General features: G+C 41.8%; 1 protein-coding gene across 1 annotated transcript in view; it reads right to left on the bottom strand.

Annotated features, from left to right (window-relative positions):
- XKR4 (XK related 4) overlaps nt 1-23,597 on the bottom strand; it is a 319,153-nt gene that overhangs the window by 109,775 nt on the left and 185,781 nt on the right. The gene's annotated exons all lie outside the window — the stretch shown is intronic.

The following is a 23,597-nucleotide window of genomic DNA, read 5'->3' as shown; positions in this document are numbered from 1 at the left end:
GGCCACCTCTTTGACCCGAAAAATTCAGGTGGTTTTATGTCTTCAGTTCTTCTTGTTTCCTTTAGGCATTTTATTCTGGGGAGTGTTGGATTTGGCCTTTGCCTGTTCTCCCCGAGGGCAGATACAGAGGGTCACCACTCTGCTGGGAAACAAGGTAGTTTCTATACCTCCTGAGTGTCAAAGGGATCCAGCACGGCGTCCAGGTGGGGCTTGGAGGCGTCACTAAGGTTCTTTTTCTTAGGATTCTGCTTTGCTGTATTAATAAAAAGACAAATAACACCCAACAGGCATAGGTGACCAAGGAAGTTGATGTCAATGAAAAGACATTCATATAGGGAGGATTTAGAAAAAGCCATATTTATGGTTAAAATTTTAGCATAATTACCAATGAATTGCCTTCATTTAAGAAGGAAAAAAGTTTCAAGTCTTTGTCATCGAGGATGAAGTATGCAGTAAGCACGAGAGGGTAGTGGCTTAAACACACAGCTCTCATTCCTGCTAACAGGAGATGTTCCCGGTAAACCCCACTCTGAAATGTCGGTGTGTCCAACTCCTCCTCCAAGGTGAACACGTTCAGAAGATGTTTGCCATCTTTACTGTATGACTGACTCAATTCCTGATAGGGTCATTCTAATTTATCGTCCCGTGGAGCACGCTAAGGGAAGATAGGGCTTTCCTTACCTCACAAAATGACACCAGGAATTCTGCACCAACCTTATCAACATGACCTCATTCCTAAGAATATCTTAATTTTGTAATTTCCTCAGCATTACTGAAGATGCAGACACACAAACACATCTACGTAACTCCCTACCATAGCTCACACAAAGACACCCACACGTAACCCACGCTCTCCACATACCTACACAAAATCTAGTCCACTGATTTTCTGAAGATGTAAATTGCATTTAAATTCTCGGCTCCTTTTCATCAATATTTTCCAGGTGCAAAGAGCAACCTGGACTAAATTCACAGCCCCTCACATTACCAACTTCAGACCTAAACATAGTACGGCAAAAGTGATAAGCTAGGGAGGAAAATTCCAAACATTCAGCATGTCAAGCATTATATATCTAGTATGTATTTAATCTACAATTTAATGTGATTGAGATAATCTTTACATTACTTGTGGGGAAATGAGATGTATATAACAAGTTTCAGATAGTCCATATTTATGAGGAATACCTCAGTCCTTAAATAATATTGGATCAAATGTTAACTACTGATATAGCTGAATCAGAAATCATTAACAGCTATGAAGATGTTATGCATATATATTCTAATATTGCATTTTCTTTCTCTTATAGCACATGAAACAGGTTAGCTGTTAACAGATGTTATTTTTACTATCTGAAAACCGCAGAATAAAACCTGAGCAGAAGAGCTTTAAAGAAAAAACATAAATAAACACTGATCCCTGCAACTGGTATTTTCTTCTGTGGCCTGGCTACAAGCAAAGCTTTAACTATTATATATGTATATACATCCACTATATATATATACCATAATACACACACATATGTCTATCGATCATCTCTCTCTCTCTCTCTCTCTCTCTCTCTCTCTCTCATCAACAGTCGGCACTGACAAGGGACGAAGTTGTACGGTTTGTCATCTTAAATATTCTGTATTGAATATTTTAAACAACAGCCATGACCACAAAACCTTGTTTTGACACCAGAACATCAAGTTTCTGTTGTCTCCATTATGCCAATAACAGTAAAAATGAAATATTCTGTCCTATATTTCTACAGGGGAAAATTTTCTAGTGACTGTTGCTTTAAAATTAGATTCTATTTCCCATCAATCATTCCAAGGGGGAAAAAATATGCGTTAGGAGGGAACGAATGCATTGCTTGACCTTATGGTTGACCCAAGCGTTAGAGGTCACAGCCCTAAGAGGTCAGTCTGAGCCACGCTGACCCGAGGGGACCGGGGTGCGTTGTCGCCCGCGCTGCAGAGCCATCCCCTCACAGCGTCCTGGGGATCACCTCTCACCCAGAGCCCCTAAGCGCTCCAGTGCGCGTGTGCGTGTCGTGCCTCTGCTGTGCCTTTCATGGATATTTGCGATAAGGAAAGAGAGATGGAGGATATCCTCAGGGTCTCCCAGAAATCCTCCAATGGGACAAGAACCTCAACAGCTTTTCCTCACTCACGATACTTTTATTTTTCTCCCCAAAGCAACACTGCCTCTTAGACTAACGAGGCTTTGGCTTTCTCTGCATGTATCTGACCTGTGAGCTGTATTTCCACCTCTCTCTCTCTTGCTCAGATAATTAGAATTAATTTGGGTTCTCAGAGGAGAATAGTACTCAGTGCTAGTAAGATATTAAGAGCTTCTATCACGGTATAGAGCATTCTTATACAGTATGAGCTCACACAACGTGAAAGCATACTTAGTTAGCATCTTGTGTTTGATAAAAAGGCCCTTTGATTGATTTTATTTTTAGTCTTCTCTGAAAATAAAATTTACCTATGGGATATGGTTATTTTTGTTTTGTTTAATTTTCATGCATACCTCTCATAATGATACTTATTACATAAACAAGTTCTCATGTATTCCTCAAACCTAGAGTAGGAAATAATAGAACTTTTTTCTCCACCCAACAAGTTTCCTTGTAATGGGCAGTGTGACCAGGGTCTCTGGGGCTACTTAGTAAATTCAGCTAAAACAGATGAGAAAGTTATTGAACTTGAAAGGAAGATTCTTTATTCACTCTGAACACCTCATAGCAACTGGTACCCAGCCTTCAGAGAAAATAAAAGGAGCATTTCTCCCCCAATTATTTTTTTCCTTAGAGTCCCAATATACTAACATTTCATGGTAAAATCAATGTACTAACATTTTAATAGTAAACAATGTGTTAAAATGGAGAAGGGCGGCTTGGAGCCAATACAGCAGTGACTACTATCTGACATAATACTGACATGGTGTAACTTAAGACTTCAAAAGATTGAAAGAATACTAATAGAAATTATTAACTATGTTTAGAAAAACAGATTAATAGAATATTTGTTCTTATTACTCAGGAAATAGTGACTGTGACAGAATCAGAACTTCCATCCTCAGCCCTGTTGAATTGACTGATTTTATGACAAATGAGGAAAGTTCCGTTGTGTGCGTGTGTATAATGTTTTATTCTATTTAAAAGACAAGATGTTGCCTTGCAGCTTTTTAATCCTTCACTTGAGAAGACTTATGGCCATTTATACTTTTAAAAGTTGGCTGAAAAATCCACAGGCCTGGGGCATCTGACCCATCACATCCATTGGGCGGCCAAGTTGGTAGGGAAGAGAGAAGGAGAGGCAGGTCAGGGTACCACGTTACAGCCCAGGGTGGGCTGGGGTCCTGCCTGAAAGGTCCACGAGCAGATGTACATTACAGGGATCGATTTCACCAGCACCACTGGACCCTTAGAGTTGTTCAGGCCCAAACACGATTTTGCATTCTCCTTCAGACACTTTATTACTGTTCATATTGTCGTCTTATTAGAATTTTATTGTCTATTTAGTTATTCATCCATTCTAGGGGAAGAAGAGATTCAAGTTGTGTCTCCCCAAACTCTTGGCAGAATTAGACAACATAAAATATAGTGCTGGGCTTCCCTGGTGGCGCAGTGGTTGAGAGTCCGCCTGCCGATGCAGGGGACGTGGGTTCGTGCCCCGGTCCTGGAACGGCTGGGCCCGTGAGCCATGGCTGCTGAGCCTGCGCGTCCAGAGCCTGTGCTCTGCGACGGGAGAGGCCACGGCGGGCCCGCGTACCGCAACAAAACAAAACAAAACAAAAAAAACATAGTGCTGTGAAAAGATGGCGAACAGAAGGACTGTAGGTCTTCACTCACTGGGTCTAAAATACCTCATTCTGGTGCGTAGGGGAGCTTCGTCGTGAGTGGCAGATGCCCACCCCTTTGCCCGGCAGCCTCACTGTCCATGGAGGCATCACCTGTGTCTCGTGTAGCCAGATGCTGAGGGGAGAACCCTAAATGTCCGCTCGCTCCAAGCTTACACGGCTGGTCTGACCCCGAGCACCTAACTTCTAAGAGCAGAGAGCTGAAAGGCTCCTCGGGCCAGAGTTTTGTACGTTGCACTATCAGCTCAGGAGGACGAGAGCAGAGGAACTTCCCGTGCTGACAGCTAGCGCTTGTTCTAAGCTTGGAATGTTCCCTCCTGGGGAGGGCTCACATGGGATACAGTCCAGAGTGGCTCATGGAGATGAGTTAGGATGGGGAGAAGACCTTTCTCCATCATCATACACACAATGATTTCCTTATCCTATTTGCTCAGCAATCTTTGTTCTCAACTGTGTTTAATAACCCAGAGAAAATTTTCTTACCACAATTGGCTGCAAAAATTTAGTGAATGGGATGTGAACAAACAAAGCGCTAAACATGGCAGGGGGCTGGTCTTCCACCTAAGTAGTCTAACAACATGTAGGGCCCCTTTCGGGACGACCCCAGTCAAAACGTCCATGACCACGTACCAAGCTAATAACTATGGAGATGGTGCCCTAGGAATTGTACCCACATACAAAAAGTTCAGTATTTCCAAAAGAAAAGCCCCCTTCATCTAAAACTATGAACTCTTTTTTTTTTTTTTTTTTTGGTACGCGGGCCTATCACTGCTGTGGCCTCTCCTGTTGTGGAGCACAGGCTCCGGACACGCAGGCTCAGCGGCCATGGCTCACGGATCCTCCCGGACCGGGGCACGAACCTGCGTCCCCTGCATCGGCAGGCGGACTCTCAACCACTGCGCCACCAGGGAAGCCCTAAAACAAGGAACTCTTTTACTCATTCATTCACTCAAGTGTTTATTGAGCATTTATTTGGAGACAGCACTGCTCTGGGCTCTGGGAATAGAGCAGGGAATGAAACATGTACAGACTTACATCGTAGTGGGGGATGACACACAATAGGCAAGATAAACAAGTAGAAGGTAAAATATGAAAGCTCATGCTAAGTGCCAAGGAAAATATAAACCAGGAAAGGGAATGAGGAATGTCAGGGTGCTTGTCAGTTAAGTTATATAGCCAGGGAAATTCCCTGGAGAGATGAAATCTGGGTCAACATCTAAAGGAAGGAGAGGAAATAAGCCATCTCCACTTAAAACCTGAGGAAGAACATTCCAGGCAGAAAGGACAGGAGGTCCAAGGGGCTGAGGTGGGCATGTGCTCCTGGGCATCCCAGGAGCACCAGGTAGGTGGGTGTGAACGGGGGAGGGGGCAGAGTAAAAGGGAAAATGGGAGGGTCTGGTCTGGTCACAGAGGGCCTGGTGGGCTCTGTGTGGACTGTATCAGTGAGTAAGGAAGCGATTTGCAGGTCTGAACAGGTGAGAGACACAATCTGGCCACGAGGTTCCTCTGACAGCGGTGCTGAGCATAGAATGAAGGGGAGCAGAGAAGAATCAGCGCGGTTATTGCAATAACCTCGCAAGTGATATTGTTTGGATCTCGATAGTAGCGGTGGAGAATGAGGCAGATCCTGGGTATTTATTTGGCAGTTAAGGCCAATGGAACTTGCAGCCAGATCAGATGAGGGTGTGAGAGAAAGAGGAAGCAATCTTGATTCCAAGCTGTTTGCCCTGAGCTACTACGGAGATGGAGCTGCCACTTCCTGCAACGAGCAGATTACTGGATGACGATGGACTTCACACGTGGTAATTCTGAGATGTTTTTAAATATCCAGGTGGAGATCTTGGGTAGGCCATGGGATCAGAGTCTCAAATTCAGGCCCACTTAACGATGATTTGGGAGGCATTTTAGAATTTAAAGCCACAAGATGGGCTCACCTTTTTACTTCCACTGAGACTGTACCAACCTTGCTAAGCATGGCGCACCTCCTCCCTAGGCTTGGGTTTGAGGCCCACTGAGAAGGCTTTGCTTAAAAGGCACCAGACCTGAGTATATCAGGCAACCTCGGGACAGGGCATCCAGCTTTTCTCGGGGAGGGTGAGTGCTCGGGGTGTCTTTCCCTTCCCACAGCCTACCTAAGGGGGCGCCGGGGTTATTTCAAACTCCTAGGAGAAAGTTGAATGGTAGGGGCTTGGAATTAATGTGATAAGGTTTCCGTGATGTCGAATCCTAGATGCAATTGTGGTTGCCTTTTCTCAGTGGATATGCTGACCAAAATGACACAGGTATCTTTAGAAAGTCCATCTTTATAGAGTAGCCGGAAATGGCTGGGCCGCCCCTTAATTGAACTAGGAGGATTGGAGACACAGAATCTGGGGAAGCTTCCTGGCGAGTTGAATCCCTGCCCATGGCCCCTTGTCACCCGCGCTCTGGTATGAGATGAGGCTTTTCTCCTAACCCCTATGCAGGCAGCTTGGAAGGGCTGAGGAGTGAATGCCCTGGGTCGGTCCTCTGCCAATGCCCAGAGGTATGGTTGGAAAAATACCCCAGCTGCCTCAGGTGCTGTAATTCTGAAGTGAGTCCCTGGGGGGCTTGAGTCCCCGAGGCCCACAGTACGACCTACTCATTGACACCCACCCTTCTGACTGTCCTCCCTTCCCGGTCCCACTTCCCCACCCCCACCAGTGCTCCCTAGAATTGCCTTCAAATCAGCCACTTACACTCAAACCCTCCTCTTGGTCACATCACAGGCTCAAAGCAGCACCCTCAACGATGCACTCTCTTCCTCCAAAATACCACTCACATGGCATCAGTGCCAGTGGCCCCCAGATGGCCCCCAACGTCCTCTGCTGGGCTCTCCACACTTTCTCTTATCAGGTCTGACGTTACAGGTTATCTGCTCACGTGGAAGTGCACACGTGACCCGCGCAGACTGCCTCCCCGCCCCGCCTGCCCTGTTTCCTTCCTCCTTTGGCGTCAGCTCGCATTTGTCCTCCGGCACCAAGTGCCCAGCCAAGTCCAAGCGCCGCTCCTCCAGGCTTAGCGCAAGCTTTTCCTCACCTCTCTTCCTACCACAGTGATTCTTACTCCCTGAGATTCTATTGAACTCACTCAGCACCCAAAGTCTGGACACCCCGTGATCCCTAATTCTTGAGTGAAGAATAGTTCTGTTTTGCATGCAAACTCCGATCAGTGGGAGATAACTGAGTTGGGAAGCATTCTGAGCTGGTCTTCGAGCTCCTTGGCATCAGTAAGTCATGCAATAGATATTTGGTCGAGTTGCTTCATATGCTATTTATTTCTGACTCTCACTAGATTACAAGATCCTGAAGGTGATTACTCTGTGATACGTATTTTCTCTCTTTGTTCCTTTCCAACTCATCGGTCTAAACGTAAGTTCATTGATCTAAACTTAAAGCTGAATTATGAGGTTCAAATATATATGTGTGTGTGTATATATATATATATATATATATATATATATATATATATATATAAAATACATACACACACACGGGGTGCGTCAAGAACCAACATCATCACACACACCCCATACATCACACAGGCTCAGCTGAAAATGCATCTCTGTGGGCTGACAGTTGACAGTTGTGTATGTAATAGCATATAAAGTATTTAAAACCTTTTGTGTTGCTATTCTCTTCTTTGAGCGTTCTGTCACACAGACCTTCCTCTTGTGTCATCATATCATATTTTATTATCAACTAGTGCCTGCCAGCCAATTTTCTTTAAAATCACGACATAAGTCAAGAGAGAATGGGAACGTACATGCATTCTTTCAGGATAGAATTTGAGCTCTTCTGGTAATTTATGAACTAAAGTCATGCATTGTGCTTTGGACTCAATTCAACCACATTTGTGGTCAATGAGACTTGACTTTGTGTTTTACGTCATAGAGGAAAATCCGACTGATTTCACGCTTTATTGAGGGGATGGTTTTAGTTGAGGAAAAATAATAGTAGTAAAAATCTAACATGTTCTTACAGCCTTTGCCTGAACTTCTATTGTGGTTTGTGGAAATGTGATTCAGGATGATATATTAAATATTAAGACCAATGTAAGGTTTAATTGAAACTTATAGGGCAGCTTTTCTTAATTTACTGTCTATCGTGTAATTTTTAGCACACTGCATGAAGAACAAAAGACAGCCTACACCCTTCTGTTGTTTTACCATAGCCCAGAATTAAATTAAACTTGCTGACATTAAAAAAAGGAGGTACCATGCCACCCTGACTTGAACTCCCAATGTGGTTTTGAATGGCAGCTGAGGGGTGTACATGGACCCCATCGAGGGAGGCTAAGACAGTATCTGAGCAGTTTCAAGGCTTGCTTTTGTTTTTCAACTTTCGAGAATGAATGCACATAATCAGACAAAGGGAATTAACAAAAACTTTCCACCTAAAACACAGGCACTGGGTAAAATGCTTTATATGCATTTTCGCTTTCTTCTCAGACACTTAATGAAGGTGGTGCTATCTACTCCCTCTGACCCGTGAGGAATCCTCACCATCAGAGGTCATTTAGGAAGGTTGCACAGCTAGTAAGCAGTTGAGCTCATCATAGATGCCATTTCTGTTGGTCCCCCAAATCCATGCTATCTACACAGAACCAGACCCACTTCAGCATCTTAAGTTATAAAGCAGCCTCAGGTTTCCAGTCCAGGAAAATGTGTCAGCTACCTATGCCTAAATGGCCACTTGCTCATCTTATATCAAAATGTTACCTGGGGAATATTACTCAGCCATGAACAAGAACAGAAGGCTGCCATTCGCAACAGTGTGGATGGACCTAGAGAATATTATGCTTAGTGAAGTAAGACAAAGACAGACAAGTACTGTATGATATCACTTATATGTGGAATCCAAAAAATAATACAAATGAATGTATATGGAAAACAGACTCACAGATATGGAAAACAAACTAGTGATTACCAAAGGGGAGAGGGAAGGGGGCAGGGACAAATTAGGAGTATAAGATTAACAGATACAAACTACCATATATAAAGTAGATAAGCAACAAGGCTATATCATATAGCACAGGGACTCAGAGCCATTCTAAGTCTTACAAAAGTCTTGGTAGTAACTTTTAATGGAGTATATGCTGCAAAAATACTAAATCACTAAGCTGTACCCCTGAAACTAATATAATATTGTAAATCAACTATACCTCGATAAAAAAAAAAACTTTTAAATGTTATTTGGGTCAGAACTAACTCGTTCCCTCAATATGGAGTTGAACCTGATATACCTGTGGTTCAGAGCAGGCTTTAAAGGGTGAGATTCTCTAGGGCAAGGCTGAGATTCCTATTCTGGGTCCTGACACGGAGCCATCTGCTTGTCAACAGCTGCCTGAGATACTTCCATTTATTTATTATTTAACTTTGTCACAAATAAGCATGAAAATGCTTAAAAGTGTCGAGGAGCGATTGTCTTGACGCCCAGGGCTGCCCTGCGACATGCCTCCCAGCCTCTGTCTAACTTCACTTAGGCTGTTGCTGAGTCTATTGACCTCATACAGGGGTAATGAGTGGAACCTTGCCGGCGCTGCGGTCTTTCCTCCTAATCTTTGCCCCGGGACTTCTCATTCTTGGGGCCACCCTTGACCAGGGAGGATCAGAGGAATCGCTGGATCAGAACTCCCTCTTCCCTCACCCGGGGGTGTCTAGCCCATTTCCCACAGTGGAGACCAGCCCCACAGTGCGCCCCGGGCTGGTGGTCCCTCCTTTCTTGTCTCCTATCCCCTGAAACCACCTCTCCAAATAAACCACATGCATACCCTTGGCTCTTGTCTCAGGCTCCGCTTTCTGGCGGATCCAGGCTAAGATGTTTGCCAGAAGTGAATCTAGAACTTTACTTTTCTCCTCAAGGATTGTGCGGGAGGAGGAACTAGGTAAGTGAAAGTTGCCCAGATTAAAGACGTGAATTAAAAAACAAAATCTGGGAGAGCAATTAGCATTTTTAAAAACAGATCCTTTTTTATTTTTTTATTTATTTATTTTTTGCGGTACTCGGGCCTCTCACTGCTGTGGCCTCTCCCGCTGCGGAGCACAGGCTCCGGACGCGCAGGCTCAGCGGCCATGGCTCACGGGCCCAGCCGCTCCGCGGCATGTGGGATCTTCCCGGACCGGGGCACGAACCCGCGTCCCCTGCATCGGCAGGTGGACTCTCAACCACTGCGCCACCAGGGAAGTCCCCTTTTTTTATTTTTAAGAGGAGATCTCTCTCAAATCCACACGATTTTCTATTTTCATGAAGCCTAACAAAATTCTTACATTTTTCACTTATTGCTCAATTAAGTTTGTCGTCCAGGGCGTGCCACGCCAGCCTATTTCTGTATTCAGTTTTTGTTTCTACCCGGCTCAGGCAAGAGACAAAACGGAAGACATGCTGTTCATAGCAAAAGGAAGACACGTCCTCTTGAATACGGCAGCAGGGTAATCAAGAGTCCCGTGGTTGACTTCCTTATACGACAGGGAGGAAAATGCCCTGCTTTTCCTGTCAAGAATAAGAAAACTACTTGTCCTATTCTCAGAATGACAACAGCATTCAGAGATGAGAAAAGCTAGCAAAGGGTCTTCTTTTAGAAAAATTACCTCCAAGGTAGTTCAATGATGTTTTCAGATCATGTGAACTTTTCAGAGCACCCCCCTTCATGTCTACCTAGTTACTGAAAAACCCATTAGTTTACCATCACCTCCCCACCTCCACGTACAGATTCTCTCTCCCATTCCCCTCCTTCCTCCCTGTCTCCCTTCCACTAACTTCTGTCTTTTCTCCATGTCATCATTTAACAGGATATGCTCTTCCTAGATGTTTTCACTCTTCCCCAGCATAAACCAGCAACAAGGAGTAGGATCGTTTCTCAACCTTCACTACACGTTTAAGGACTGCAATTACTAGTTGAGAAACATGGCCTTGATTCATAAAGTATCATAAAGGAATATCAAATTACATGCAGGCCCACTTAAGGTCAAAGAGGAGGATGAGGAAAATACAAAAACTAGTGAAACAAAAAATGTGATTTGATTAATGGGGCATCTTAATTCAAGAGTTGCAGTTGGATTCCAGAAACCTCCATGTGGACATTTCTAGGAACTATAATTTCTTTTCTGTTGAAAGGAAAATCTTGATGGGAAGAGACACGAAGGCCCTTCTCAGATCACGTTGGTCTCCCATCTGCTATTTCCACTGAATTCCCGAATTTACTGATGGCAGTCACATCCACTTTGGGGGAAGAGCTAGGCATGACGTAACTGCATCCTACAAAAATGTTTTAGACCTAAATATAAAGCGTAATGGTTAAAGTACGCGTTCACAAACTATCAACATTTCCATTAAAACAGACTTAAAATAGACTTGCAAATTCAGGATTGTTTGCTTTATGGAGTTCAGCTATGAAATAGATATGTTCACTAATTTGTTTAACAATAGAATGAATGTTCATTCTGAATCTAATATACACACATCACTATGCTAGTCACTGAGAGATCCAGAAATGACTAATAAACAGTTCTTGACCTCATGGTGTGTATAATCTAGTAGTAGAGAACTGCAATGTCGTCCCTTAAAATTATAAATCAAGTATTTAAATAGACTCTGGAATATCTTTCTCTCTCCCCCTCTGGTCTCCATTTCTTTCTTCACATAGGCAACCATGAAAATGTGTTTAATATGCATTCTTTTAATTGGCATTTGTTCTTAAAAAAAACCTTTCACTTAGAAATAATTTTAGACTCACATAGAAGTTGAAAAAATAGTATAGAGTTCCCAAGTGACCTTCCCCAAGAATCCCCCAAAGATAACAACTTACATAATCATATTACAATTATCAATCAGAATTTTGACACTGACACTGGCACAGTACTATTAACCAAGCTACACACCTTATTTTGGCTTCCATCAGTTTTTATAAGCACATTAGTTTTCTTTCTTTGGTGTATAGCTCTATAAAATTTTATCACGTGTGTAGATTCAGTAAATTTGTCATGACAGTCAGGCTAAGGTTATCCTAAATAAACTCCCTGTGCTCCCATTTATAGTTATACTCAACCCTAAACCTAACCCTGGCAACTACTGATCTGTTCTCCATCACTGTAATTTTGACATTTCAAGAATGTTAAATAAACAGCATCATACAGTGTTTAATATTTTGAGATTAGGTTTTCTTCGCTCAACGTGAGATTCATCTAAGTCATTGCCTGTATCAGTCAACCATTTCTCTTGATCGCTGAGTAGTATCCTGTTGTATAGAAGCACCACGGTTTGGGCCAGCTCCCATAGCATAACGGTTACCACGTTCACCTCACACAGTTTATCCGTGTACCCTTTGAAGGACATTTGGGTTGTCTCCATGTTTTGGTGATTATAAATATAACTGCTGTAAATATTCAAACGCACGATTTTGTGTGAATGTATGCTTCCTTTCTCTAGAATAAATAACTATAAGTGGGCTTGCTGGGTCACATGGTGAATGTATGTGTAACATTCTAAGAAACTGGCATTCGTTCTTGTATTTGTTCTGTTTGTATGCATTTGCTTATTAAATGGCATTGTATTAAAAATATTTTACTTTCTTTTTCATCCAGTGCCGTGTTTTTAAGACCCACAGGTATTGCTACATGTATATCTAATTCATAAAGATATTCCCTTAATTGCTGCATAGTATTGCAAGGAACTCTTTACTGCAAGGAACCCTATAATTAGCCATTTTGTAAAGCAAGTGATTCTTTGGAAATGTGTATACCCCACAAGTAATTTGTTTAGTGAATTTAGGTTTCTACTTATTGGGTTTTCTAATATAATGTGTATCTGTATTACCTTTGGATTTGCTTCATGGTTTTACACATTGATCAAAACATCCTCAGGTACTAACAGCAGCTGTCTAAGTTCAGAAGATGCCTGGGTATGCCCCTCTCAGGGATGTCGAGGTGACGAGTTCAGGAAGTTTAAGATCTCAGTAGAAAGCTTCGAGGGAGCATGACTTCATTATTGTTGAACTCAGTCACTTTGGGTAGAAGAAGCAACCCTTCAGATGCATTAAACCAAGAGGATTCAAATAGCTTTTGAGGTACTGTGGACTCTAATATATATTTTTATAGAACAGCATGTCTTTCCCAAGTTTCTACCCTGAGAGAATTTGGTACTAACGTAAATGATCATTGAGTGCTTGTCATGTGCCAGATACCCTATTAAACCCTATGGGCATTTTCTTATTTTATCCTTGTCTCCTGCCTCTGAAGTAAAGACAATTATTTCCCTCATTTTTCAGGGCAGGAAACTGGATCTTAGTGAGACTGGGTAACTGGAGAGAAGTCACGTAACTACTAAGTGGCACAGCTAGACTTCACTTAACTGCTGCTATACAACCTCATTTATTTTTGTGACAGGTACTGGGAAAAGAGAAATATTATCTGCTGATTTAAAAACCACCAGTAATGTCTGATCTGGGTCAAAGATAATGACGATGGTGATGATGATGATTCTATACCATTTATAACCATACCCAATGCATAAAGCCCGTTTACATATATTCTTCCCCTCCATCCTGAAATCAACTCTGTGAATTAGTTGTTTTTCCCATTTCCCGGATTGAGCCTGAGACTTGGTGAGGTTACATGAAAACCAGGAAGTGGTAGAGCTCACATTTAAACCAAACTTCCGTACTCTATGGCTAAAATCTGTTATTACTTCATGTTGCCTCACGTGAGTGTGCTTTTGGTAGTTGAAAATGGGCCGGATATGGAAACACAAAGCAATAGTCTTAATGATAAAATAAGATGATTTATTTTTTTGAGTGGGCTGATGAAAGCCTTATCATTTTATAGTCACCTTTTATAGGGAACATTGGGAAACCTTAATGCATCTCAGAGAAAGAACAAGGGAAAGAGAGTCTGTAAAAAGTCTAGGAAGCACAGACTAGAAAATAGAAATGGAATCTTTAGAATCTCTAATTACTAAGTTATGTCAAGTGCAATTACGTTCTCTTTTATTTAGTGTACTACTTTTGTTACTTAAATTTGGTCCATGTAGAATATTTACGTAGACTCCACGGGCTAATTTGGGATTGTGGACCCCTCTTTCCTTCAGCTCTTTCCCTATTCTATTTTTCTCCACGATTTTAAATACATCAACTGTGAACTGTAGCTTCCTGAGGTAGAAGCAGAGACAGAGGCAGAGGCATAAGAAGGTTTAGGAAGCCAACTTTCCTGGTTGAAGGGGAAATGCCATATTATTAAATCAGGAAATTGTGAAGATTCCACACATATTCACTGAGGGTCCACCTCATTCCCAGCAGTGATCTGGGCACTGGAGACAGAGTTGTGAACAAGACGGTCAGAGTCCCCCATCTTGGGGAGTCTACAGGTTGTGGAGAAGAGACCATGAACAAATACACAAACAAGGTCATTTCAGAGAATTATTTCTGTGAAGCAAAGAAAACAGAGAGAGTGCGTGTGTGGTGGGTAAATTCAATTGAGTAGTTAGGGAAGGGTTCTCTAAAGGAGGGGACATTGCAGCTGAGATCTGAATGACATGACAGTGCTAGCCCTGAGAAGGTTCAGGGGAGGGAGCTGCAGGAAGAGAAGGGTAAGTGCAAAGGCCCTGAGGTCAGCATTTTCTGCTCTTCAAAGAGAGAAAGAGGGCCACATAGTGGGGTCACTGTGAGTGACAGGAGATGAGGCTGGGGAGGGAGCCAGGCCAGGCTGGGCAGGACCAGGCAGCCTCAGTAGGTGGCTGTTTCTTGCTTGCTGGGCAGGGCAAACCCACCTAAATGCTCCCTGTGAACCTGGATTGCAGGAGCATGGGTGGAGGCTGCTGTGCTTCTAGAGGCCAAGCTGATGGTACTTTCCAAAGGCCTAGATGTGAGGAGTAAGGAGATGCATCCCAAGGCAATTTAGAAAATCTGAGACACTATTCAAGTATTGTTGTGTAATTTGTGACATTCTCTGGGACACTGATATTGTGTTCCTACGTCAACACGGGGATGTCCCCTCTTTACGCACCATGTACTTTTCCAGTAACATCATGAACCTTTCTTTTGAAGCCTAGACATGAAAGATTCCATCCATAGAAATTGGGATGTGAATTTTCCCAAGATTTGGTTGATGCCATCACCACACTATACTAGCATTTTGATCGCAAAACCGTATCTCATTTTCTGCTGCTGGAGTTCACTGTGTGAACTTGGCAATTGGCATCTTACTTGTTCTGGCTGAAAGGTCAGGCAGACTTATTTTTCCCCACGCAAAATGTCACAAAAGTCAAAGTTATTATAGGGAAAATTTGTTTTTACTCTGATATTTTGCTGAGTTCTATGTCAACTATGGTTCTTTATGCGTAAAGAATGTTAATAATGTTAATAACGTTTGTGGCAATCAAAAGATACTGCGCTACACTTCTATTCATTAAAGGACACAAATACTATTTGAGCGCAAGGTCTCATTCAGGAATGGCTTTGGCAAAGTACAACCTAGAAGCAATTTAAACCTATAAAGACTGTCATGATCATGCGGTAGGAAGGCTTATTTTAACTCTGGTTTTACTTCTGTGCCATCCCCAGCAATGAATTAATAATATTGTTCGTTAGAAATCAAAGGGGAAACTGCCTTAAACACAGTACTTGAGCAGTTTGTGTACTTTAAGGGCACTGATTTCCCTTCAATTCTTTTGATTTGGTGACAATATAATGAGGCCTTCTGAGTAAGAAATGGATTTCGAGCATACATTGAAAATCCTTAATTTTTCTAAATGGGGAAAAACCTAGCGACTTCAATAAAAAGACCCTGACATAAAGGCCACACTGTGAAGCAGGTCAGCGTTCCTGTGATCGCTCTGCCGCCTTCAGTTAGGCGCCGGCTGACCCCGTGCTTTGGTTTCTGCCTGAGGTAGTCAAAAATCTTTCGGCCAGAAAGGCTCTGACATGTTTCCTATATGCCTTGGAGTGACTGTAACTTGTGTTTCTTCTCCTGGGGCTACTGGAATCCTAGGTCTTGCCTTTTGTAAAATGATTTTAAGCAGCAGAATGAGATGCACGTCCTCACTGTTCCTGAAATCATCTCATGCAACAGTCCTGCTCGTGACCCTGGCCATGTTCATTTGCTGGCCTCTTTAGGTCTCCTTGTCCTTGAAAATTCAAAGCAATCAGGCTTAGAAGCTCAAATATAATTTTGCAGCTACATCCATTACCCCAATCCACCTAACTTTCACAAATGAGGGTAATGTTGTGTAGTACATCTTAGGATCCAGACAGACCTGATGACTTGATTTATAATCTCATTGAACAGACCACCTAATCACTGTGAAACTCTTTCTTCAGCTGCAAGACGCAGACAATAATATGGACCTCGCTTGGTTACCGTGAGAATTGGAAGTAATATATGCTAAGAAACCATGACAGGGCCTGGAATAGTAAGTACTAAACAAATAGTGGTCACTAGTGTCACCAGTATCCCTATCCAGGTGTACACAGCTTCCTGTCTGGACAATTATATCCCTAACAGGTCTGCCTTCTGCCAGTTTTCTCTCGTCTATATTCATCTTCCTAAATATCACCCACATCAGGTCATTCTGCAGCTCAGATGTCGTCTGTGGTTTCTGTTGACTAAAGGATCAAGTCCAGAATATCCTGTTTGGCCACATCAAAATCACAGGCTACACAACTTGACTCCATCCACACTTCATCCTTACCTCTGCTCTAGACCCGGCACATTTGTGCTACTGATTTGAAATTTACCATAATTACACCTTGTATGATAGTTTTTTCCCCTTGTGAACAAGCCTTATCTCCCCAACTATATATGAATTTCTTAGAGAGGAATTCTCATGCCTTATTCTTTTGTAAAAATGTCCCCATAGGATCTATATGTAGAGTGCCTCTTACACATAGAGTTTCCGAAAAATTGTTCCTGACAGTGATAAGATCGAAGGTCAGGAAGACAGGCAATTTTGTATAATAATGATGAGGAAAGTGAACAATATTTTAGTAACTAGTGCTTTTGTATTTTTTCACCTCTTCTTGAATCTTTCTGAAATTAATTAGGAATGAAAAAATGATATTTAAAGTTACATAAAGCTTTTTTTTTTCACAAAGTCTTCAAAAACTCTTTAGGTGTTAACCCATTTTATTTATATTCAAACTCAAAGGGGAATTATTCTCTTCTTAAAATGAACTGAAGCCCTCGCAAGGTAAATTTTTACTCATGCCTACACACTAAATCAGGAAGATTTGGGATCAGAATCACATCCTTCTACCTCACTGCCTGGATACTCAAAACAGAGGGATTATTGGAAAGAATATGTGAGGTCAGAAGCCCTGGATGCAGACTCAAAGGTCAGTCCAGTATATAGAATTGAACCTAATCCATTAAAGTCAAAATAAATATATACACAAATCTGTAGGAAACATGTTCTTAAAACATGTTCTTCTCTGGTTTTGTTGTCTGATTATAGCATAGCAATAGTCACATCTTCCAAATAGAATACTCTTGGAGCTTGCTAGCCAGAACACAGCTAAAATTATGCTTCATAGTCTCCCCTTGACTAGGGTTTTATTTAGGTTTGTTTTTTTTTCAAATCTTAATGTGCATTTATTTAGCATCTATTACATGAAATGTAAAATTTGTGATATATAAAGGAAGTGGTGCATATTTTGAGAGATGCACAGAAGAAACAGAAGACTCAGGAAACTAACTCTCAAGAATCTGTCATTCTTATTGGAGAAATAAGTTATATTAGTCCATGACCCTACAGGATCATGTGCTGAGAAAGGAGGAGAAATATTTATACAGGGGTCAAATTAAAGGCTTTTAAAGTTTGATATGGTAAGGGAAGGTTTCATGAGGCTGCGAAATGTGGTGGCCAGATAACAGGTTTTTGCAGTAGACCCTGTTCAGTTCGAATCCTGGTGCTGATTCTCCTTAGTTATATGATCTTAGAAAAGTTATTTCCCAGTCTCTAAGCTCAATCACCTGCTATGTAAATCGGGCATAAACATATCCACTTCACTGAGGCATTGCTTTCTAACACAAGGTTTAACCCATACAAAGACCTCAATAAATGATAGTTTTCTTTTACACTGAGTTAAGCTATAGTAAAAATTGACTAAGTAAAGGTGAAGGCGAAATCATTAAAGGTTGGCAGAACACTGAACAAAACTTCATGTCCAGAGGAAAATGGCATGCTTGTATAATAATGGGTCCAAGTTTATTTGAGCTACAGAACCATGGGCAATAAAGAGGGGTAGATAGGAACAGTAGCGTGGGGACCTCAGGGAAACTGGATTTGTAAATAGCAAGGGAGAGGCTAAGGTCAATAGCATCGGAGCTCTTAAAGAAGTAGCCTTTTTGTGCTAATGTATAACTGAAAGCTCACGTTACAGACGCTTGTTTTCTGTCTCAGTTTGAGAAGAGTTTGTTCTTCCTCGATTCTTTTATATCCTGATGAGTGGAGAAAGGGGAATTGCTGCAAAAATGAAAAACAGACTTGGCAGAGCAAATTCAGGGGTGAATACAGAAGAGAGACATAAGAAAATGCTTTTGTAGCAACAGAAGGAGGAGATGGAATCGTCTGATAAGCTAGATAATGACAGAAGAAAAGAGATTTGAGAGGTATTTAAACATCGTCATGTTTAAGTGACGGTGTGGTTACAGAGGAGCAGAGAGAGGGAGGTATCCAGAATGACTCCTGGGCGTCTGCATAGCTGGAGGAATGGCGTTGCCTTGCACTGAGAGAAGGGATTCTACAATAGATAGGACATAAGTTAGCAAGTGCTGTGGCCCTGCAGGTCAAGTGTTGAAGCAACCCAAATGCCCTTCAACCGGTGAATGGATAGACAAACGACACATCCCCATGATGGAGAACTATTCAGTGGTAAAAAGGAACAAGGTGCTAATTAACACCGCAACAGGGCTGACTCTCAAATGAACGGATCTCAAATCTCAAGTGAAACCCAGCAATCCCACTACTGGGCATACATCCTAAGAAAACCCTAATTCAAAAAGGGTCATGGACCACAATGTTCATTGCAGCTCTATTTACAATAGCCAGGACATGGAAGCAACCTAAGTGTCCATCGATAGATGAATGGATAAAGAAGATGTGGCACATATATACAATGGAATATTACTCAGCCATAAAAAGAAATGAAATTGAGTTATTTGTAGTGAGGTGGATGGATGGACCTAGAGTCTGTCATACAGAGTGAAGTAAGTCAGAAAGAGAAAAACAAATACCATATGCTAACACATACATATGGAATCTAAAAAACAAAAAACAAAAGAAAAAAAAGTGGTCAGAAGAACTTAGGGGCAAGACGGGAATAAAGACACAGACCTACTAGAGAATGGACTTGAGGACACAGGGAGGGGGAAGGGTAAGCTGGGAGGAAGTGAGAGAGTGGCAGGGACATATATACACTACCAAATGTAAAACATGTAAAACTGATAGCTAGTGGGAAGCAGCTGCATAGCACAGGGAGAGCAGCTCAGTGCTCTGTGACCACCTAGAGGGGTGGGATAGGGAGGGTAGGAGGGAGACACAAGAGGGAGGAGATACGGGGATATATGTATATGTATCGCTGATTCACTTTGTTATAAAGCAGAAACTAACACACCATTTTAAAGCAATTATACTCCAATAAAGATGTTAAAAAAGAGCTACATAGTAAACGATTCCTTTTATATGACAGTCTAGAAAACATAAGATTATTGAGACAGAAAACAGATCAGTGATTGCCAAAGGCAAGAGCTGGGGTTGGGTTGACTACAAAGAAGTAGAATTAGTTAACCGTTGGAATGATGGGACTCTTTTATGTCTTGATTCCAATGGTGGGTACAGGATTGAATGCCTTTATCAAAACTCATAGATCTGTATACCAAAGAAGCAAATTTTACTATAAGTAAATAATAACAGTAATACTAATATCAGTAAACACTGACCACATTAATAAATTAAAGGAGCAAAGATCGTACGATGATCTCAAAAATGCACAAAAAACACTTGTTTTAATGAAACATCCACTTATGATTTAACTTAAAGTATTTTAACAAACTAGGGCCATAAGAGAAAGTTCTTAAACTAATATATGGTATGTACAAAACCCTTATAGAAAACAAACTGAACGGTGAAACATTGAAATATTAAGGTAAAGAAAATTATACAAGAATGACTGTTCTCACGCTTCTTTTCAACATGACACGGAGGTCCTAGCAGGAAAGAGGCAAGAAAAAGAAATATAAGATATAAATATTGGCAATGCAGAAGAAAGCTGCCACTTTTGACAGATAATAATTGTTCCTGTGTTATACCAAAAAGGAATCTAAGATAAATGATTAGAGGATTAGCAAGTTTGAACTGGACAAAATCAGTGCACAAATTGTAAATATAATTTTAAAAGATAGCATATACTGGAGCAGGGAAATGCAAATTAAGACCTAAGTGAGATACGATTCTACATTCATCTGATTGGCAAAACTTTAAAAGTCTAACCATATCATGTCTGGTAATCTCATAGAGCAAAAGGAGCTCTTACTCTGTAATGGTCAGAGTATGACTTGTTTTTTAAAAATCCTGTGGAAAACAATTTGATAATATCAGGCAAACTTAGAAATGTCCACAGCCTACCAATCCTGCCAATTTCAAGCAAAATCCTATCCTGGAGAGAAACATTTGCACACGTGTCAATTACGTGTATTTGGTAACACTTTCCGTGATTGTCTCGAGGGTCATGGTTAAGTGTGCTTATGTTGTTTCCTCCAGTAGATTGTAAGCTCCTTAAGAGAAGGGATGATGACTTATTCACCTTTGTAGACCAGCAGTACATATTACATTTTCTTGCCCATGAATTAATGTAAATTGGAGAATGATTATTTTCATATTTCTGTTCTTACGACAGAACGGCGTTAGGAGCATAGCAAATGACTTCAGTGTGCTAACCTTTTGGTATCCAACAGTGCATGCACAAAAAGAGTGATATATTTGATACGGGGAAGGAATTTAGATACTTCTATTTCATGATGTGTTAATGGTTAAGGAGCAATGCTTTTGCTTTTCTGTAGTACAACTATTTAAAATTCACCAAAGAATCACAAACTGCAAAATGCACTTCTGAGAACCAAGTCAAAGCTTGTGAGTCTAGGTTTTACTTTTCTTTTGAATTTTTCTTAGAAAAAAAGTCACAGAAAAAAATAGGTAATGTAAGAATGCCTTTGATCTGACTTGTTTATGAACTTTTTCCAGTGTTTTTCTCTTTTCTCTCTCACTCAGAAACACAGAATGTCACAATGGCCTTAAGTTTCCCACACAGAAAATCAGATGCAGAGACAGCAACCTGCCACAAACAGAAAACATGAACAGAAGTCAGATAATTTACAAGTTCTTGGGAGACTCTGCTCTTCTGCTTTGACAATACGTACTGCGCTAAAACATTCTTGTCCTACAATTTTAAATCGTGAAACCAAATTTATTATCTCTAGAGGCTCTTTCTTATTGTGGATCTATGTTGCCCTGCTTGTTAATTTGTCACATCTGCTGATAAAAAAGCTATAACAACTCTTCTTGCAAAGGGGGAAGCACTGTTTTGTATGGGATGTCGGTGTTGAGCTTAGGTGTCTGGTGGGAGCAGACATGTTCACTCCCAGGGAAACATCCTATGTATGTGTCCTCCCTTTCAGACCATTTCAAGCCAGTGACCATCCTGTGCTCATCTTTGCATCCCAAAAGTCCAGCGCCATGCTCGACACATCGTAGGTTGTCAATAAATTTTTCCCAATGGCGAACATAAGCCCACATTTCTGAGATAGCTCATTTCACAAAAAGTCAGACTTGCACTCGGTCTACTCCCTGGTTTGGGGCCAGGCCATGGAGAGAGATCCCTTGGTGTCTGTCTGAGGTTAGAGAACAGAGGCACTGAGATCAACACTGTTTGGTTTATGCCATCAGAGCCTCCTGCACTCTTCCCAGTTGATAGCAGGTGCTCAATTCAACACTGTGGATGCGAATAGAAACATTTTTTAAAATTTATTTTATTTATTTATTTTTGGCTGCGTTGGGTCTTCGTTGCTGTGCGTGGGCTTTCTCTAGTTGCGGCGAGCGGGGGCTACTCTTGGTTGTGGTACGTGGGCTTCTCATTGCAGTGGCTTCTCTTGTTGCGGAGCACGGGCTCTAGGTGCACAGGCTTCAGTAGTCATGGCACACAGGCTCAGTAGTTGTGGCTCGTGGGCTCAGTAGTTGTGGCTCGTGTGCTCTAGAGCGCAGGCTCAGTAATTGTGGCACACAGGCTTAGTTGCTCCAGGGCATGTGGGATCTTCCTGGACCAGGGCTTGAGTCTGTGTCCCTTGCATTGGCAGACGGATTCTTAACCACTGTGCCACCAGGGAAGCCCATGAATAGACACATTTCACTGGATTTTTACTTTAATCGAGAACAACCATTTATCAATAATCAAAATACTTATAACGTAACTTTTGGCTTCATCACTTTCCCGATTATCTGTTCTTTTTGTACCTTTTTGTCGTGATTCAAATAGATGAAGGACATGCGCCAATGACACAGGCTAGTCAGGGTAATTTTGCAGGAAGATGTTTGCAAAATAGATCATCCTGCCTTGTCCTGGCTCCAAACCTAAAATGATTGTGTCAGCAGAGATGTCAACCCAAGCCAACTGAAGCCATTTAGCATCAAGCCAACTTTGCACTGGTTTTTGTCCAACCCTGAACATTGGTTCTAGTAGACGGGACTATTACTTGGTCCCTGTGAATAAATTACAACCTGGCCATTTCAGGAAATGGCTTCCTATCTTTTTTTTTTTTTTTTTTTTCCTGGACTCTGACTCCATTTAGATCATAGCTATCACCCGTGGGCTTAGGGTCCTGTTCTGGAGCTGAGCCCCTGGGTCACCTCCCACAGACCTCTTTGCCACCAATCAACTCTGTACTGCTGGGTGATTTCTACCATGTTTTCCTGACATCATGCTTTTCCTGACTACCTGCTGCCCAGGTTGCCTACTGTGGTCTCCATCACCCACAGCAGTGCAGGGACCTCTAGATACTGAGCCTTCTGTCACTGCCTGGGCCCAGCGTGGACCAGATCAAGGTCTGTCGTGATCACTGGCTGCTGGAAGCCTGGGGCTGACTCTCGGCAAACTCTGAGCTGAGAACTCCACAGTACCGGCTCCTGTCCATAGAGGTATCAGAACCAATATTAATAGTCAATGTGGAAATGCTACACAATATAAATCCTGTTTTCTCAGACGTGGTATGAATTGTTTTCTAACAAACATGAAATGATGGGGGGTGGGCATTTCATTTTACAAAAGCCTTGCTCAAAAAACTTAGACTAAAATCCCAGACCCAAAGAGACCCAGTAAACCTGAGGTTAGAAAAATGATGACTAACTGGGGGGGTGGGGTGGGTTTTAAAATGTATTTATTCATGATCAATCTTTCAGAGGCATTTAGATGCAAAATTAGAGACTAATTCCACGCTACTTTAGATGTAAGTAATGGTTTTGGCCACTCGTGGTCTATGATAGCACGCCGAGTAGTTCAGTAATTATTTTAGAGGGTAGTGGGAGCGGTGAGAGGGGCTGGGGCTGCTGTGGATGGGGGAGAGGAACGGTGGGAGAAAAAATAAAAATTGTTAAAACACAGTAAACTGGGTTGTGTTTATCCTCTTCAAGTGTTGCACCTTTCAGTCCGCCCCAGTACAGGAACAATAACTATTTTAGGGTATACGAATGTG

The sequence above is a fragment of the Delphinus delphis genome, chromosome 17 (assembly GCF_949987515.2).
Source record: "Delphinus delphis chromosome 17, mDelDel1.2, whole genome shotgun sequence".
Taxonomy (NCBI): Eukaryota; Metazoa; Chordata; class Mammalia; order Artiodactyla; family Delphinidae; genus Delphinus; species Delphinus delphis.
The sequence above is the reverse complement of the archived record's forward strand: the minus strand, read 5'-3'. Positions and strand labels throughout refer to the sequence as shown.